The 13,722-nt window shown below is 44.5% G+C and overlaps 1 long non-coding RNA gene across 11 annotated transcripts in view; it reads left to right on the forward strand.

Annotated features, from left to right (window-relative positions):
* The window catches only part of LOC132246464 (uncharacterized), a 189,028-nt gene that overhangs the window by 89,879 nt on the left and 85,427 nt on the right, over window positions 1–13,722 (forward strand). For 10 of the 11 annotated variants that reach the window (XR_009457768.1, XR_009457767.1, XR_009457765.1 and 7 more), the window contains one exon: window positions 7,324–7,389. This is a non-coding gene — a long non-coding RNA (uncharacterized LOC132246464). Of the gene's footprint in view, window positions 1–7,323; window positions 7,390–9,085; window positions 9,146–13,722 lie in introns of all 11 variants that reach the window. The other variant, XR_009457770.1, reaches the window with a different exon arrangement.

Genomic DNA, 13,722 nt, shown 5'->3' on the forward strand with positions numbered 1-13,722 from the left:
TGTCGAGACGATGGGTACAATAATAGAAGCACCATCGGGACCAATATATATTGGTCTGAGGAGTGTGTCCAATAATGTCTAGGTCAGGGAGCCTTTAACTGCAGAGTCAGGGAATTTAGTCAGCTGTCATCACTTCTTAATTAAAAATAGCTGAGACGTGCTTGCATTCCACTACTGTGTGTTAGCTCGTTTGTCATCTGTCCTCTGCTCACCACCAAACCACCCCTTCTTCTCACCCCAAAAAGAGAGACGATGCGCATAAACTTAGCAGGTACAAAGACAACAGAGCAGGTTTTAGGTGATGCCATATACGAGAGAGGAAAATACCTTTGCATGCCACACGTACCTCACCTGTGGGACTCAATGCTGTGAGATGACATCGAGGCAAGGGTTTAACAGGATTCAAGGACTAGGATTTTTAATGGCATGGTATAAAGCATATCTAGCTAGCTAGCTAGCTATCTATCTGTCTGTATATATGTATGTAAGTATATGTGTGTGTGTGTATTTATATAAATATATATATATATATATATATATATGGATGCTCACGCTTAGGCTTCAGAAAAAAGGCAGTCAGTTGCTTCCTGAGGTTTGGGAGGAAAAAAAAACTTACCTTATGAGCAGATGAACCCACAGTTTTCTACTTTGGCCGTGCTGCACTGCCAAGGACAGAAAGGACGGTGGGTTTGGTCCAGTCGGGAGTTCCCGGTCTGATGTACATAACTGATTGGATTCCTCGCTCCCCACTAAATGAAATTTTGCAATAGCGCTGATAGCTATCACCTTCCTGTAGGTTTCACTAATTTATTTGCGAAATTCCTGAGGGGACAGAGAGATGGGAGGTTACGCCAAGGTCCAGGAGCTGCAGAGGGAGATAAATAGCATTTTGAAATGAAAATGCAAGCCTGTTTCCTTCCCTGCTTCTCCCCCCGCCTCCAAAAAAGAGAATACTTTACTTTGCTGAGATGCTATTTAACAATTTAACACTTCAAGGCAAAGGGGATTTTTTTTTCCTGGCTTCTCTCTCTCCAAATAAAGTACTGGTGGAAATGTACTGGGCCTGCTTTGAATCTGTTACCAAATTCTGTTGAAAGCCGTTCCTGTTTTACACCAGTGAGGGTGAAAAGAGAATTATATCTCTTCTGTTTATTATACCCCCCAAAATGATTGTTTGGATCCTTTTGATACCAAAATAATAGAGCCAGATTCATGCCTGGTATAACTTTTCTAAAATCAATGGAGTTATGTAATGGTAAATGTGACCCTCTGTCTTCAAATATTATAATTTATTACATTTATTATGGTAGCACTGAGGAACTAACTGAGAACATGAAGCCAGTTTAATAGGAGCTGGGCACACAGAGCAGGAGAAAAATTCCTGTGTCAGTCAGGAATAATGTAACAGCCAAATAATTTAATATCCTCTGATGAACGAGTGGCTAAACTCTGCTGCTTCCCATTCTGGAAATTACAAGAAAACTTCAGGAAATTAGATGCTCAAATCCTATTGAATTTCTGTGCCATTTTTGGCACCTAACTGTCATAGGCTCTTTTAAAAATCCAAGCCTTAACTGCTTAACAGTCCAATCAAGTATCGGAACAGGGCGTTAATGGTAATCCAGTTACAGTTCACTTAAACCTCTGAGAAGTCGACCATGTATTTTCCACTAGTCAATGAAAGTGCCTCACTTATGGCACCCAAAGCAGAACAGGAGTGGGAGAATCATCGAATCATAGAAAACGAGGGCTGGACGGGACCTCAGGAGGTCACATCTAGTCCAACCCCCTGCTCAAAGCAGGACCATCCCCAACTACATCATTCCAGCCAAGGCTTTGTCTAGCCGGGTTTTGAAAACCTCCAAGGATGGAGCTTCCACCACCTCTCTGGGGAGCCTGTTACAATGCTTTGCTATCCACATAGTAAGTACATTCTTTCTAATATCTAAGCTAAACTTCCCTTGCTTCAACTTGAGCCCATTGCTCCTTGTCCTGTCATCTGCCACCACTGAAAACAGTCCAGCTCCATCCTCTTTGCAGCCCCCCTGCAGGGAGGTGAAGGCTGCTATTAAGTCCCCTCTCACTTTGCTGCCCAGTGCAGTAGTCTGGGAGCTGAGAAGACTGGGGCAAAAAAAGGCATTGCTCACTTCAGCCTTTTCTGATTCCCTTGTCACAGGGTTGCCTCCCCCATTCAGTAAGGGACCCACACTTTCTTGCTACCAATATACTTGTAGAAACCCTTTTTGTTCCCATTCACATCCTTTGCTAGCTGCAACTCCAATTGCGCTTTGGCCTTCCTGGCTTCATCCCTGCATGCCTGAGCAATGCTCTTATATTCCTCCCTTGTTACTTGTCCAAGTTTCCACTTTTTCCTTTTTGTGATTTAATTTTCTGAAGAGTTCCCTGCAAAGCCAAGCTGGTCTTCTGCCATACTTGCTAGTCTTCCTGCGCATCGGGATGGTTTGTTCCTGCACTCTCAGTCAGGCTTCTTTCAAGTAGAGCCACCTCTCCTGGACTCCTCTCCCCCTCAGACTGGCTGTCCAGGGGATCCTGCCTATCAGTTCCCTTAGTGAGTCAAAGTCTGCTTTTCTAAAGTCTAGTGTCCTTCCTCTGCTGCTCTCCATCCTTCCTTTCCTCAGGATCCTGAACTCAGTCATCTCACGGTCACTGATGCCCAAGCTGGCATCCACTACCACCTTCCCCACCAATTCATCCCTATTTGTGAGCAGCAGGTCAAGAAGAGCATGACCCCTATTTGGCCGTTGCAACACTCTCCAAAATCTTCCTGGATTGCTTGCACACTGCTGTATTCCCCTCCCAGTAGATGTAATGGTGATTGAGGGTCCCCCATGAGAACCAGGGGTACTGATCTGGAAACTCGTGCTAGCCGTTTAAAGAAAGCCTCATCCACCACTTCTTCCTGGTCCAGTAGTCTACAGCAGACTCCCAGCACAACATCACCCTTGTTGCTTTCCCCTCTGCCCGTAACCCAGACTCTCAACAGGCCTGTCTCCAGCTTCATACTGGGGCTCTGAGAAATCATATGGCTCTTTTACATAAAGTGCAACTCCTCCTCTTCTCCCCTGCCTGTCCTTCCTGAGCAGTTTGTACCCATCCATGATGGTGCTCCAGTCATGCATGCTATCTCATTATACTCTGTTATTCCAATTATGTTGTAGTTCGGTGGCTGTGCAAGGACTTCCAGTTCTTCCTGCTTGTTTCCCAGGCTCTGTGCATTCGTATACAGGCACCTGAGATAACTAGTTGATTGTCCTGATTTCTCAGGAAGAATGAGCACACCCTGCTTGTTGCCCCTTCCTGCTTGGTCTTCTTCCAGGTCTCCCTAGACACATGCAGCCCATCAGTTTTCCAGATTTGTCCCTAGCTTTCCTTGCCATTACATGGAACTGTGGGTGGGGATGTCCCCTAAGTATTTACTTAAGGAAGGTGATGCACGTTTAAGAGGATAAGAACCGACATTATTTTAGCTCCTCCTGAGTCTATCTAGGAAGCTGTCCTTGTTGCTGGAAATGGAGCTCTTTTATGAAAGTGAACCACTCTGTCCAGAATTACATCACTCATTCACTCAACAAAATCAGCCCATTGCCACTTGAACTGAAGGAGAACTACTTCAGGCAGTACTAGAGGCAGCTCCTATATCCACTGTATGGTATGGATACTGTAGTGATAACAACTATAATTTACAGATGCTCCCAAACAGGAGATTGAGGGAGTTGGAAATTGGGAAATGGTCCACCAGTTGAGTACCTAGTTAAGTTAGTGAGTTAGAAAGAATCAGAAGGCCTACAGAGGTTGCCTATATCTCCACTATAAAATTCACTGGTGCTTAGTTCTGCTCATCCCTTGTATACCTATATCTATTAAACCCAGTAATCATTACAGCTACTGGAGGATGATTTTGTTAGCTCTGGCACACAAATCCCACTTTGCAGGCAACTTTGCTGGGAGTTTTACAGGCAGATCGTGTATATGGTGCAACCTGCCTAACACCCTTGGCAGACTGTGTTATATATCTCCTGTAGTGCTGAAATGCTCCCACATTATGGAAAGGCAGAGCATAGACTCATTAACCACTTCCCTCCATTCTGTGCATCATTGGAGTGCATCTTAAGGGGTCATGGAGTAATTTATAGGGAAATGTCATGGAGAACCTATTGGCTTTGACTTAATCTTGTTTTGAATTTTTTCTGCTCTGCCAAAGAGCATCTCAAGGTGTGCTAGCCCAGTGAGAGTGAAGCAATGAGGAAAGGCTCCCAGGGGCCCCTGCCATCAATCTTAGGGCAGATCTAGGACAAATTTAATGACAGACTGGTGACAGTGCTTGAGGGTGAAAAGCTGTACAAACATTTCAGAGCCTCAAACAAGTTTCGTGTAAGTTTGGCTTTTCAGAACTTCATCTGTGGAGCTCAAAGCACATTACAAACAGTGAGTCTCATAACCCTTAAGCGGGGTAAATTAACCTCAGGTTATCACTGTACAATTTTTAACTATAAGGCCTCCCTCTTCTTTGCTTACAGGTCCTCCTTAACAAACATCAAAATCCATAAGTTATTCCTTCTTAGAATCAGAAAATAACACTCCTGCAATATATCTCCACTGAATCAAAGTCCTTGTCTCCTCTTCTCTTCAAGGAACCCTAGAGGCTTCTTACCTTCATGTCAGTGGAGACATTTTCAGATTGCACAAAACTTTTTTCAGACTAATTAAGCTCTGATGACTTCAGCTGTATTTGCAGCTTCTGATTAAGGCCATGATACTAATTAAACTCTTGAATGATTAAAAATGCAAATAGTCAGACCTGTGTTCAGCAGCAGACTTTCATTTTCATGCTTCGGGACAGCAGTGGGAATATTTTGGCATCATCACTGGTGGTGACAGTCTTTTTTTTTTTTTTAAATTGCTACATTCTACTTTATAACAGAGATAACAACATGGGCTGCTGGGGTAAATGTCATGTCTGTCTTGCAGCTAGAGGAGTAGGTTTGATTAAAGGAAAACAGAATAAAAGACCCCTCTCTATCGGTGCCTTGGTGGAGAGGATGAGGATTTGAACGCACCACGGGGACTGATTTCACCTCTCATCTCTACGGGTAGAACCTGCTTCCCTAGAAAGCAGTGGTAAAATTCCTACAGCCAGATCCTATTCCCCCTCTTAGGCATCTCTAAGTGTGACTGTATTTCATCTTGCTCAAGTCCCTGAAAAGCTATTAATGCAGAATATAGGTGGGGTCTCCTCCTTGTTTTTTGTGACTTAGTGTTAAGGCTAAGATGAAGGCATGTTATAAAGATAGACATGTTAATGGTTTCAAGGGGCTTGAACAGAATGGAATAAGATTGCACTTAGTGGCTTTGATGTCTAAGTACCACTTAGATGCCTACTACATGAAACAGAATCTGACTTTTAGTGGGTAAAATCCATCCCTGTGCAGAGGGTTGGCGGCAGGAGGCCAGTGCTTCACTTACACCTTATTTTGAAGGCTTACGTGGGATGTAAGCACAGGCTGGCATTCTAGGGGAGGATTAAACCCAGGGGGAGTACAATCAGGGGAGCTTTTGAGGAGATTTCATTAGGTCAGGTTGGAGACTTATTGGCTAGGGGAGGTAGAAGAAGCTGGAAAAGCTATCGCAAAAGCTGCGTCCCATCATTGAATAAGTAGCAAATGTTTTGCTGTCTCAGGCTGGAAATTAAAGATAGTGCAGCAGCAGCATCATGAGACTAGGGACATAATTTCCATGCTATATCAGACCAGAGCCTTATCTAGCCCAGTCTCCTGTCTCCAGCAGCGGTCAGACCTAGATAGCTCGAAGGAAAACCCAAGGATCTTGCAACAGTCAGTCCCAACCTACCCTGAAATGAATATTTCTTTAGTTAATTCATAAAGAAAGACATTTAAAAAGAAGTGAAAAAGGCATTCAAGTGCAGCTGTACCTTGTCACACTGAGTGTACCAGGTCTGCAGATGGTGTAAATTGGCATATATCCACTGAAGCCAGTGAAGCTGTATCAGTTTCTGCCTGCTGAGGATTTACCCCAATATTTCCAGTTGGTTCCAGTTGGGCATGCGTGTGATGATAAATGGGATTTCTGTCAACATTTTTTGGAGACTGTCCTTTTAATATGCTAAACCAAAGGATAAGTGGTAATTACTGTACCTAAAAATGGTAGATTTTACCCTCCTGCTTACAATGGGCTGCAGGTGTTTCACAGCCAGCACAAGTTAACAAGGACAGACGTCTTGGCCGAATGCCAACATGATAAAATCGTCCAGGGGGAGAGGGGGAAAGAAAGAAAGAAAGAGAGAAAGAAATCACAAGAGTCATTCCATGCTGAGGTTTTGTGCTTCTGTGTTTCCTGAAATGAATACAGCGGTCAGTAATCAAAGGTTTAAAAAGTCATTCAGCCCCGCCTGCATGCCCTCCAAATTAGAATACAAACCATCTGCGCGACGGGATGGAGTGCCCTTGAAAGACAGCCCTTCAGATCCTGACATCCATTACACCAAGGGAAGCGGGAGTAACTCCACTGAAGTTACCCAGTCACCCTGGATTGCAGATTCTGGCCGTGTGTGTGCGCCTCTGCCAGAATAACATTTGGGGCCCAACCCTTTTATATGGTATCACCATAGTAATGGGCTTCTCTTCGCCAGAGCTGATGAGGAATCTCTGCAGGATTGTCTAACTTTAATTACTCCCTCTCAGCCAAAATTTGAGCTCCATAGAAATAGAGGCTCTGAAGACAAGGGAGACCAGTCACAGGTCAGCAACCTCCCACCCTCAACCACTGGAGAGCCAAGTCTAGGGCCAGCAGTCCCAGATGCCACAATAAATCCCACGCTTTGTCTAGAAGTTGTAACTCTGTTGGCAAATCAGGAGGGAGAAAGGACATGCCGTGGGAACACCGAAATAGCATGCATGTCTATTGCTTTGTCCATGGTGTTGCTTTGGAAAGCCCATGTTGTGAAACAAGAAATCGAAGGTGGGATGCGTAGAAATTTAATGGAACCGCAGCTCCTGAAAAAACTGGAATATAGAAGTATAAAAGGAGAGGTGGATCAGAGAATCAGCAGCCAAGGATTTGATTCAGCTCCTGCCAGATACCAGGGTATATTTCTGAAATAAGTTAATTTGGTTCAAAGTAAGAGACCCCCAGTGCAAATTGGAGATCTAGGAACCTGTTGGGTTGTTTGCATCCAGTATTTTAGTTCAGCCTCTTTTCTACCCAAGTGATTTTTAAATATATTTTTTTTCAGCTGTTTAGAAGTGAAAAGCAATAACTGATGAGTATTTATTATGTTTCCCTCAGGTAGATTGACTGGACTGCGACTGGGACAGAAGGATCACAGAAGCTGGGTTAAAGTTAGATTCAAAGGTAAACACTATTATACATCACATGTATCACTACATTTAAGGGATCAGTCCTTCTCCCCTTGGGTCACTGGGAATTTGGGTCGGTCATTTGTTTCGGTTGGAAGGGAACGGGAATTCTGTCCTACTCAGTATTTGGAAAGTGCTTGCAATGCAGATACTAGTAACAATACTGAAGAATTACCTCTTTAAACCTATTGTGATAGCTTAGAAATTCTGTCATCTTTGTCGACCTAATCTGTCACTTGAGCACCATTGCTATAAGCAGTCTTAGTGCTAGGCCTTACACGCCGTGGATATTGTTGCGAAGTAATAAAAATAATATTAACACTTAGTGTCTCCAGCTGGGGACTTTTTTGGAAATCAAGGCAGCATCATATGAAGGCTGGGTTACAAGGACATTATTTCCTTTGATCCTTTCAGTTCTTTATTATCTGAAGGGAAGATGAGGGTAGAGGGTAACCTCTCCTACATTGAAAAATCCATCTCAAATGTGTCTGTCTGCAGCTAGGAAAAGAATGGTTTAAACTCTGCAGACCATTAATCCTTCTCAAGCCTAAATAATAACACTGTAAAACCCATGCACGGGTCAAGGATTTGGCATCAGCATATTGGGCTAGGTAGCCAGTGTCCTCCTATCTTTTAGAAGAGTTAAGCTCTAAGAAACCTCTTCTAGCACAGCTAGGGCTGACTATGAGTTGGCATGCATATCCACCGCGTATTGTTTGCCCTTCATCTCCACATCTCTACAATGGCAAACAGCACTGCAGAAATCCCACTTCACTATTTGTACATGCACCGTGCGTGTATTCGGCTTCAAGAACGTTCCCAGTGTTCGGCTGAATATCGCATTGGAAGTTCCCAAACCCAATGGGAATAGCAGTCCTAATGGGGTTTGCAGACATGCTACTTTATGAGCTCAGAAGATGCTCATCAAGGATTGGCCTGTGTGAGTGGAGGTTAGGAATGGGTTCAATTAACAGCACTAACCAATATTGCTTATACTGACTGATAGCGTGTCTGAAGCCCGCTGTGTGCCCACTTTCTTATTTGTGTGCAGGGAGAGAAGAGGGCTCTGGCATGGCTGAAGATACAGAATTAAGTATGATACAGAAATTTATGATTATCTTGTATATTGATGTGGAAACAAGAGAGGCATACACAAGTAATAAGTCGTCTTAAAATAAGGTGACTTAACACATGCACGGCTCCTTGACATGATGGTGGTCGTCTTGATCTAATACAGAAGCTCAATTCACTGGTGTAACCCAAATCAATTAGATTTGAGTGCAAACCAGGTCTGTTTTAGACTGGGTTCTGCATTTTTAGCCTGGTCTATGTGCACCAAACTTTTGTATGGTTATGGGTTTAGATCAACTTGCCATCACTTAGACCAGTTTATGTATAATGTCTGTACCTGGCCCTTGTGAGCTCAGTCAACTTAACTAATGTGACTCAAGATAACACACCTCAGAGGTGCATTATTTTGCACCACATTTAAGTTGACTGTGCTCCACCTACATGTGTATGCTCTGTCAGTTAAGTCAACTTCAAAAAGTTAAGTCATGTTAACTGTCAGAAAGTCAGTACGTGTGTACGCACCTGGAGGCTCTAATAAGAGATCAGGGTCTCCTTGTGCTAGGTCCTGCACACACACGCATAACATGATTCAGGCCCCAAGTTGTTTATAACTTTTACAGCAGGCAGAAGACTGCAAGGGACTCGTGAAGCAACCATGATGAGCAGGTACCTGAATGCTGGTGAGTAGTTTGTAGGCATCCTGGCAGAGGAAGGTGAAAGGAGATCTTTGAAGGGAGTAATCCTATATATTTCACTCTTACGATTTTCTCTTGTTTTTGAGGCAGGGCTCTTCTGGATGTTGGGTTGAATTTCTGTCCTGCTCATCGCATTTACTAATGAAACACTGTGCCCATTGCAGGATCAAACCCCATGTGGTTGGGAGGTTGTTTAAAATGTAAAGGTGCCGTAAACACGTGCACCTGGGTTGAAGACAATGAAGCTGTGCTGGTTTCTCACCCACTGTCTTCAGACACAGCCTCCTCTATCAGATGCTAGCAGGTGTGCCCCCTGCCCAGACCCTCGCAGGCTTTCTCCTGCTGCTGCCCCTAGTTTCAGTATTACATCTTTGCCCTTGTCACTGTTTTTAATCTGCCTCTGCTGCATTTACAGCTCTTGTTGCCTGTTCTGAGTCGCAGCCTCATTTCTGAGTGGCTGCCCTTCTGCCGGGAATCAAAGTCAGAGACGGTGAAGCACCCTTGTCCTGCTTTAGCCCAGAATATGCTGCTCTCTGGACTGTTCCTGCTCACTCGCTCCACCTACTGGGACAGGCTCACAACATCGGTCTCCGAAACCCCTAACAGGTCCCCTGGCTTTCTATCCAAGATCATGCTTCTAGGCTTGAAACTGCGCAGACAGCTGGTATGCTCGGTGCGGGCAGGCGCCGTGTCTGAGCTTCCAGTTTTGCTGTCCAAATCATAGCTGGGGTTTTTTTTTTCCCCAAAGGCTCTCCTGACTACATAGCCAGGTGCTTTGGTTGTACTCCTCCATGAAATACCTAACTCAAAAACATTGTGGATTGGCTTGAATTTCATGTCATTTCAAAACTCTGATGAGTTTTGCCCTGATTGAAGCATCCAAATCTTCGTTGGTTTCCAGATAGGAACCTCGTTTGTATTAAACCTAGATCTTATTCCTGGTTCGCTATATTATCTATCACTGGATCATCAAAATGCTTTCATCCCAGCCTGTTACCTCTGAAACACGATGCCTATATCCGGTCTTTGCAACTTGACCTTCTCAGGTTTTCAACTCGAGAAAAGCTAGAGGTAGGTTTAGTGCCAGCCTTCGTTGCCACATGTTTTTCTACTCCACTTGATAATTCCCCTGGAAAAAAAAAACAACAACCTGGCAGAAGGACTTAAAAATGGGGGCCGCCTCTGATTCCTATTTTAGTTCTTCATCCCTGTTGACAGTTCAGCTGGATATAATATCCTTCTTTAGACTGTCCATCAGCTCAAAAGAAGTCAATAGTATCAGCACCAAGGCTGCAAAGGGGTTTCCTGATGGTGCCAAGAAGATGAGCATTGGTAACAGAGCAGGGATCCTTGTGTGTTGTGGAGTCACGCAGACTCCAAAATGCATCTGCTTTATTTCAGGACACGTACTGCGCTGAATAGCTCTTTGTGCGCGTTCCCTCTGACTCCTGAGACCGGCTCAGAAGAACCCAGAGATAAATATGACAGCTACTGTTGTATGGTATCCCCTGGATACCATGTCCTGACCTGCACCCGCTGTCTATCTTAACTCTGTCAGTAATAATGTTTATATTGCTGTGTCAACTTCATTTCTTATCATGTAACTAGAGATGGGCCATGCGACTGGAAAGTTTTTCTGTACCTCTGCGTGCAGGGTCATTTGGAGGCCCGCAGATGGGACAGGCAGTTTGCCACTGAACTATTTACCCCGGGCGGATGCCATGATGCTCTATATATCATTCGAGGGAAAAATGATACCCCCCGGAATGACAACAGCATGATGAATGTGGACTCGTTGGCACAGTTACCGCAGGACAAATCTCCATGCCCACAAACATGCCTTGGCATTGTGGGGTTGCATAGGTGGCGCCTGTCTAGATTTTATGTCAGGTCATCAGATCCTAAATAGTTGCAAATTCTCTGCGTAATTTCAAACGGTTACAATAACATTAATTTCCTGCCCCGGACTGTTTTGTGTAGTGTTGATGTACACTGTTAAATGGCTCTCGTTTTCCATCGTAAAAATGCTTGCATTTCAATAGCAGCTGAAGGGATTTAATGTATGTACAGCTATGCAGAGAGAGAGGGAGAACAGGTCTCTGTCTAGATAGGAGGTTTCTGGAATACCACCAACGTAGTGTTTCACCTGGCAAGACCTTTTGAAAACCCAGCTTTTTGCCGTCTAGTTCTGGACAATGCTGTTTTCTGAGCCATTTGAGAGAGGCAGACCTTTCTGCTGAGATTGCAGTACCTGGCATCTCATGTCCTGGCTCATTAAGCCAAACTCAGATAGAAGCTAGTCGTACAGAAGGCAAAGAGAGGGCTTAGACACATGCTGGGGGATAGTAGAAAGCCTGAAGTCCCTTCACAGGTGCTGCTCAGGGACACGTGGGGATGTTGCCTGGTTTCCTCTTTGTCTGGTCCAGTAAGAATAACGGCCAGGGCCAGAATAAAGACTTCTGGGCTTCCAAAAAAGGTGGAGATTATTCCACATGTGGAGGATACTTAAGAAGAGATGCAAAGCTGGGTGAAGGACAAAGTGAGCAATGAAACAATAGGATCAGGAAGGAAAGATAGATGGATGCACCGTTTCTCAACCACATCGGGATCCTTCATGATAAGCATTGCCTCCAGCTTTTTAAAAACATTGGTCCCACACTCTCCAGTTGATAGGATTTTGGACCCAAGTTCCTGGCTGCATATACTACCCAGTGGAGATTTTATGTCAGATTTTTCCCATTAAGGTCAATGTGTGGTTCTTCAGGCTGGCTGTCCTGCAGGTGACAAGTTGAGCTGTGGGCAGCCTGTGAAGACGTCGTCCTGTTAGTCTTTGGGGAAAAAAATACAGGCTTTGATACAGAACACTTGCAATGTCCTAGTTTGCTTCTCCCTTGGGCCACCTCCATTGTAGAGTAGATCTCCAAAAGCAAATGAAAAAGAAGAGGACAGAAATGTCTCCTCTCTGCAATGATCTGAGAAACTGGGTATTTACAGTATCTCAACAATCTTTATTTTTCTTTCTACTCTACTTTTCCTTTCATTAAAAAAAAAAGTTCTGATGATTAGGTGCCCATGCTTCAAGATCATTTGGTATTTATTTTATGTTGTAGTTCATGCCAGGGAGCCCCATGATGGGGACAAGGACCCCAGTATGCTATTAGCTGCAGAAGCACAGAACAGGAAAATAGCCCCTGCCCAAGGTGCTTACAGTCTGAGTAAGATGAGTGTGGTTGGTAGATCAGGGTTCAAACCAAACTCCCTTGGATTTGTGCAAGCTTGAAATCCTAAATGAGATCTGGATCCAAGTTTTTTACATGGTCCCTAAACGTATGCTCAATCCAGACAGCGTCCTTGCATCATCTGCCCTCAAACTTTTGAGATGTTTGGGCTGTGGTTTTTTGCACTGTATTATCTCTCGGCGCTTGCTCCTTGAACTAAATGTCCATGCAAAGGCAGCGGAGAAATGAGACCTCCGCTCTCTGCCTCATTATACTGTCATGTATTTAGGCATTGGATCCCAACATGCTCTGACATGCAGGGAGGGAGTCATGGTTAGTTATACCTTCATAAAGCACTGGCTGGGCCAGTGTGCAGGTGATTGTATTTTGGCTTTTGCAAGCCAATAGCAAATGGCTACCTTCTGGACCAAGGAGAAAACACGGAAGGGTTTGACTCCCTGAATGTACATCTCCTTCCCTGGGATGCTAGGAGGTAGTTCAGAAATGTGCTGCCCCTTGCTAACCTGTTGGCTAGTACCTCTTTCCAAGGTACACGAGGTCTAGAAGAGGATGTAGAAAGGGGATTTTGGATAATGTGGGTGTATTGCTGGCACCAGAGGACATCGGGCTTTCTGTGCAGTGGGGCATGCATTATGGGACTTTCCATGCAGCGGGACATCCTCAGACGGGAATTGCCAATTATGCCAATTATGTAGCCTAGTCCTTCAAAACTTGTGCGAGGCTTTTGGAGGAAGCGAAACATTTCAACCTGAGGAGAGCTTCTCGCCGTTCTGCTGGAGCTCACGGGCTTATAATGAAGACAGACCCCGACGTTCTACCTTCCTTCTCTTGTAGGCTTTGTGCAAAAGGCATGAATTATTCCACCTTAAGAAAAAAAAAAAAAAAGAGCCCACACTGTGCAGAGAGGGAGAGAGTTACAGAAAGTGGGCCCCCTGCTTTTTTCAGAGAGGGAATGTAAGCAGATCCGAGCTGAAACTGCTTCGCTCAGCAGTTTTTGGCTTGTTTTAATTGGCCTGGCCTGAAAGAATTCTGAATGCTGTACCTGTGCCAATGAAAATGCAAATGCTTCCCCTAGACTGAGGCACTCATACGGGTTGAGCCCCAGCTCTGATAGCAGCAGCAGGGCATGCCGACGTGTATGTGATGGGAACCGGGGAGGCTGTGATCTCGCCCGGTTTTCAAAACAAAGGGCTATGGAAAATAAAGAATAAGGCAGAGGCGGGTGAAGTGCAGAGTACCGTTTCGAAACCCCTGGAAAACAGCAGCTTCTCCTTAGCGAGAGACAAACGCAGTCTCCCCTCGCACAAGACTTTTGATCTCTGT

Source organism: Alligator mississippiensis, chromosome 16 (genome assembly GCF_030867095.1).
Source record: "Alligator mississippiensis isolate rAllMis1 chromosome 16, rAllMis1, whole genome shotgun sequence".
NCBI classification, from domain to species: domain Eukaryota; kingdom Metazoa; phylum Chordata; order Crocodylia; family Alligatoridae; genus Alligator; species Alligator mississippiensis.